This window comes from Amblyomma maculatum, chromosome 2, assembly GCF_055883805.1.
Source record: "Amblyomma maculatum isolate TAMU_Amacu chromosome 2, ASM5588380v1, whole genome shotgun sequence".
In the NCBI taxonomy this organism is placed as follows: domain Eukaryota; kingdom Metazoa; phylum Arthropoda; class Arachnida; order Ixodida; family Ixodidae; genus Amblyomma; species Amblyomma maculatum.
Genome location: NC_139345.1, coordinates 211,652,172 through 211,658,305, shown reverse-complemented (window position 1 = coordinate 211,658,305; position 6,134 = coordinate 211,652,172). Strand labels below are relative to the sequence as shown.

Here is a 6,134-nt window from a genome sequence, read left to right as displayed (position 1 = left end):
GCTACTTGTGGCAACTATTCATCACACCACTTCTACACGGTACTCTTGTAGCACAATTGCTGTTGTGAAATATGTACATAAATGCTGGTGCCTTTCTTCTTTAATTTTGTTTTATTGCAGCGTAGACTAGAATTGTAATTTTTCTATTACCATTGGTGCTAGCGGAGCAGTCATGCAGTTTTTCGAGCCATGCGCGATTTCTTGAAACTGCCTGACATAAAATGTCATATAGCGTTGGTGTTATTGCCTAACAAGTATCATGCTTAGTGGATGTCGGCCTTAGAAGTAAATATGCTTAATATGCACGATTCATGCTTAGGAACAGTTATCCCGCTAGCGAATAACAGCGCTCCCGCCCCGCGCCGACGTTCGTACCCGTGCGACCCGTGCGCCGTCTCGACCCCTACGTCAGTGGCCTCCTCAGCGAGGGGAGCGGCTGCGCCGCGCAACTTTACCCGACGGCGACGCTCTATTGTTCGCGCGGCGCGTTGACAGGCACAGTGGTTGCACACACGTGGATTTATTTTTTGTAGCTGTTGTAAGGACTACGTGGCATCGTTTTATAAATGATGCGGGCCAGACGCTTACAGCATGGAAGCTTCCGACGTCCCTCATGAAGTAGGCAGGAGAAGAAGTGGATGTTTACCTCGTCACTGCGAACGCCGACCTGGAAATAGGAGCTCCGTGCTTCAAGGCACAGTTTTCAACATCTTCTGGAAAACGAGCAGCACCGGCAGAACTTCTTGAGCTGGGTCAGTATTCTTGTTTTCTTTTTTTTGCGTGTATGGGCGTGCATTTTTGGGTCTGCGTTGGCACTGTTAATGTCCGTTCACACATGTGACTTGCGGAGCGACCTCCGCAAGCCGCGAGTGCGACCGTTTTGGCCGAAACGCGAGTTTTCCAGCCGCACTACTACTAGTCGCAAACGGGTAACCAATCAGCGGCTCAGGAACATGGGTTAGATTTACACTGTGGTGAACAGTCAAGATTGACAATATGTGGAAAGCAGGTCGCATTCCCAAGTGTGAATATCGGTCGCGCTGCGCGGCTCTCTGGTAGTAGGCGACAGCCGGTCGCACGCCCTTCGCGAGTCGCAAGTGTGAATAGACCATTGCTTTTTGCACCATGTTTCCTATTATGTCCGATACCCCCCCCCCCCCAAAAAAAAAAAAAAAAAATGGGACAGATTTCAGCACCGCGGGAGGAAATGCTAATCGTAATCCCCGGCGTGTCATTAGAAAACGGTCATTAAAAAAAAGATGGCAGCATCGTGTTAAGGCAACGTTCCCCCTGTCAACTTGTGTTGCGTCTCCTTTGGTCAGTTTCCTCTAAGCTTTTTTTTTTTATAGCATTCGCGTTTATTGTGGCTGGCTTGAACGCTTGTAACACGGAGTGGTACGCCAGAAATGAGTGAATTCCGTGGTTTCGATCAGTGATATTGCCTTGTGCTCTAAATAGCTGAAGCACGGAAACGGGCAAATGACAAAGGTTGAGAAGTGCTTGAAACAAGTGTTGTACAGGACTAGTAGGCTGTGCGGAAGCCTGTGTCCCTGAACTCAAGGCTACTGCCCCACATCTCTGCTTGGATAAGCGGCACTTTCATCTACTTGTCTTTGCTGTCCGTGAAGTTTCCCACATTACTATACTTTTTAATTTATTTTCAGAACGACACATGCTGTGACTGCCATGGATGAAGAACTGGGAGCAGAGCTTTGGGAAGTAGCAGCCTAAAAAGAACTCTTAAAATGCCTTGAGGAAGCTTAAAAAGCTGCTGGTAAGCCATAGCTTGGTGCATTTGTCTTCAGTGGGGTATATGTGGGCGAACAAAGCATACATTTTACAGTGTCGTTTATTATTAAAGGGATGTAATTTTGAGCTTTCAGAAAAGAAATAAGGCAACAAGCACACTTGTTCCAGTAATGTTTTGTAGCTAGAATTCCTGTTGCTGTATCGCAAATTCACTTGAAACTTAAATGAAGAAATAGGAATGATTTCGTGTTTTTTTTTTCAAACTGATTGTATCCGTCCTTACTGGACAACTCTGCATGTTGCATGAGATAGTTTTTAAATTGACTGCATGATTTGGTCCCAGCGAAACAACTAATGGTAAACACATCATTGCTGTGTTACATGCCATAAACAAGCAATGAAAAGGGTCCATGAAAAAGTATGTGTACATGTTGCGGGGCTTCTGATTTATCTACAGCCTGATGCAACTCGAGTAAGACAGACAAATAGATTTGTTCTTCATAAAGAACATCTAGCCATTGGCATCAGCTGATTGTTGTGAGTTTGACGTAATCTTGTTAGCCGAGAGTAACCCCCCGGTCACTATCGAGTGCCTATGCCGGGGGTCTCTTAACTTTGGGCCACAGCAGCCAGTAGAGCTGTGGTGTGGCCTGTTGGCTCAAAAAAGTTAAGGCTTTGTTCCGAAAGCATGTGCCATTTCTGTGAGCCAGCTTTAACAGCACCCTCATTTTCAAACTAAAGTCGATTAAAATGCCTCATGCTCAGGTGACATGTGTCCTTTGTAGGAATGAAGAGGCATATTGGCCTCTTAATCTGTGTGAACTTTAGATAGGTGTCAGCTGCCTTGGTAGCCCAAACATTACCATTTTTATTGCATGTGCATTAAACATAACGTGGCTATGCCACTAACCATTCATTTTTTGAGGTATCGTCACCCTAGATGGGACAGTCAGCTGACTTGGATTGCCAAAATCAGATTGGCATGATAATTTTTCGTCTCACTGTGCCTGTCCCAACTGTCAGTCAGTTGTTGTCAGGTTGCTGGAAAAATTGTTAGCTAATACCTTTCATAAATTGGCAAATGGGTGCAGATTATACTACCTTCATTGAGCTCGTTACATCCTTTTTCTTGCTATATATGTAATTGCCTGGAATAGACCATCGTTCATGCATCGTAGATAAAAAATTAAAGAAAACATTGCAGATTGCCAGAGAATGAATGACAATTATCTCTACTTGACGAAGCCACTCTTGGCTACAAAGTTGTATTTCAGTGGAGTTAAAATACAAAATGTTTATGAACTGTTCATTTTCAGTGAATTTTTAAGAACTGAAGGGGATCTTAACTGCTCCAGTTGCTCACCTATGCTGCCCCTCATAGCCTTCATATTGCTTTAGGCCATTCAGCTTAATATACCAATTTTCTTCCCTTGGAATTACTTTTACACTGAAAAGCCAGGTCTGTGAATTAAATATATTTTGCCAATGTCCATTTTTTTCTTTAGTTGAGATTGTGCCATCAAAGACCACATGTTCAATGCATTGCATATTTTCCGGTCATTTTCCTTAATATACCTGCATACATTAAGTTGAGATTGCTGATTCACATTGTTTTTTATCCCTCATTGTTAATCTTCATTGATAGCCTCCCATGTTGCCTTTAGTCTTTCAGCGAGGCGTAATCTTGCTTATTGCAGTATATTCTGTACATTTTATGTAATACCAGCTTAGTGGAGAATGAATACTGATTTAATCTTGCATTAATATTTGCATAGCCTTTCTCTAAATCTTGGCACTGGAGGGATTTTGTTAGCCATATAATGATACTCTTGCAGCACTATTGTAGTATCAAGCTTGGGAGGGAGAGGACCAGAGTTCCTCCAACCTTCAAGATATTTGGAATTCTACTCATTCAGATGGGTTATATGGCTTGTGTTGCACTTTGTGTAAACGAGTGAAAGCATGATCTTTGGCCTTTGTTGAGCTTTGTGTCATTTAGCCAGTAATGCATGCCAGATAGATAATTGTCACTGTTTTCTATAATGATGCCGCTTATTTCTAAATTGCTGCTCTTGGAGGTGGGGCCGTGCTGGACAAGGCACTCTTGGAGCACCTTGAGCACCCTTGTGGCCATACAAGTGCTGGAAGATTTACCAGACCCCTATTGCACCTTATTTGCTGCAGGAGAACTAAAGACCAAATCCCTGTATGGGGTGTGGAACAACATCCAAAAGGATCGCATTGGGAAAGAGGTGCTCGACTTGGTGCATCTGGAAGCCGTCATATGTAAGTTACTGCAAGCTTATAAATTATAAACAAATGTAAAATATGGATAAAGAGGGAAATGATGCCAGCGAACTGTTGGACTTTACTTGTATAATCTGCTTATGCACTTTTGATGCGGTACAGTTAGCCAACAACACACTTCATAGCACGTACATTGCCCTTCATTCTGTTCATTTTGTTGCAGAAAGTGGATGTGATGACGTGCATGTGGGATGTAGCAGTAATAGAGAAAGTTGGTGATGGATGTTGTTTGAACAGCATGATGAAATAGATTTCACCTTGCTTAGAGTAAGGGCTTCGTGCACTGACATTCTTGGCTTTGTTACGGTAGAGGCTGTGCTTACAGCTGATTGGGGGGCAGCAATCCCCCAAATGACCATTTCATCTATACACATCCGCAGATCATCGGACTATTGTGGGTTCTATCATTATCACATATGGAAAACACTTGATGTTCTGAGGAGCAGTTCTTTATCTCTTGTGCTGCCAATTTTTTACTGCATAACACAATAACTAAGTTAGTTTTTGCAGGAAGCAGGACTGCAATTCAAATCTGCATGCAACTTCTTGGAATTCTGCAGAGAGAATAATTTAGCAGGCGAAGAGAAAAGTGTTGTCCTTTGGTAATCCAAGACCGTATTTGAATGCTTATTTGGGACAATGCATCTGTCTGTTCTTAAAACATTTTAACTTATTCATTATGCTGCCAGTTTCGTTGGTAGGGTCTGTAGTGCAGTTACATTTCACCACTTGGGCCAGATTATTTGACAGTTAAGGGTTTTCTGCTATTTAGTATGAGGGGCACTGTTTTAGCAATTTTCTGTGTCCGAGAGAAGTTTTACTAGTTCGAAATGTGTACATAGTGCTATTTATAGTTGATACAACTCAAGAAGTGGGGCTGACCTGTTCATGTGACATGACGTGGTGGTTAACCACATAGTGTGAAATCGTAGTGAATACTGGATTCCGTCCCTCCAACTCCCGCCTTACGCCACAGCACCCCTACTCCAAATAATATGTTCCATGGCACGGTAAAAAAAAGTGCCTCCTTCCCTTTTCTGCCTAGCTTCCGCTGTAGCACCACAATATCAGCTGCCTGCAAGATTAGCGTAACAATTTCAGGCAACACCATTGGTCGAAGGGCCTTCTTTAATGGGTATTTGCTGATCCATTTTGAGTTGTATCTGACTATAATATAGACGGCCAGCCTCATGTATGTGGCATGATGCATGTGTGGTGCTACATTAATATCTTCAGCTCTGCCACTCATACCTACCTTGTCTGTGCACCGCAATGCTTATGAGCTGAAATGTGTTCTTCATATTGCGTTTTGCTAAGAAACATTAAGACATCTTCATTATACAATTTTTGCAGCTTAAAAGTGCACCAAGTACCTGGCCGCTTCTATGGGCCACATGAAGATCAGCCTGGCCTCCCTACGAGCCTGGAAAGTCCATTAATTCACGAAATAAAATAAACTGGTCAGTCTGAAAAGGATTGCTTCACTTGTACAGGTATTTCAGAAAGTACACAGTGCACTGGATGGAATGCGAGCATGCACAACTGAAAGCTAACACATGAATCAAAAGTTCATAAGCAGTGTATAATCAACAGAATTTCAACAGAAAACATGAGCCACATGTTGCTTTTAAGTTCATATTCGGTGTATAATCAACTGAATTTCAACACAACTCATAAACCACATGTTGCATATATATTTAAGTTTATATTCAGTCTGTTCTCAACAGAAGTTCAACACAAAAATCTACAACGGAATTCCAACTGGAACACATAGGCCAATGTTCAACACATGCTCAATGTTAATCAGCAAAAATGTCACATAATATCCACAGCATTTCAACCGTGCTTATTGAAGCAACTCACAAAAATTCCACAGAATTTTAACACCAGTTTTTGTAAGGGAAGACGCGCGTCGCAACAGCCATCGTCCACCAACGAAGCGCGGGTGCATTGATGGCCTACAACAGATAAAAGTCCGGTGACAGGCTAGCCCCCGCCGCAATTAGGCGGCGGTGACCTACCAGTCCGAGCTTCGTAGGCCTAGAAGCAGTCACCATCCTTCCCCTGGAGGTGAAACG

At 42.9% G+C, this 6,134-nt stretch overlaps 1 long non-coding RNA gene across 1 annotated transcript; it reads left to right on the top strand.

Annotated features, from left to right (window-relative positions):
• Positions 1 to 609: 609 nt before the first annotated feature.
• On the top strand, positions 610 to 5,523 carry LOC146201224 (uncharacterized). Its single transcript, XR_014704870.1, has 4 exons — positions 610 to 752; positions 1,665 to 1,774; positions 3,934 to 4,035; positions 5,410 to 5,523. It is a non-coding gene; the product is annotated as an uncharacterized LOC146201224 (long non-coding RNA).
• Positions 5,524 to 6,134: the final 611 nt, after the last annotated feature.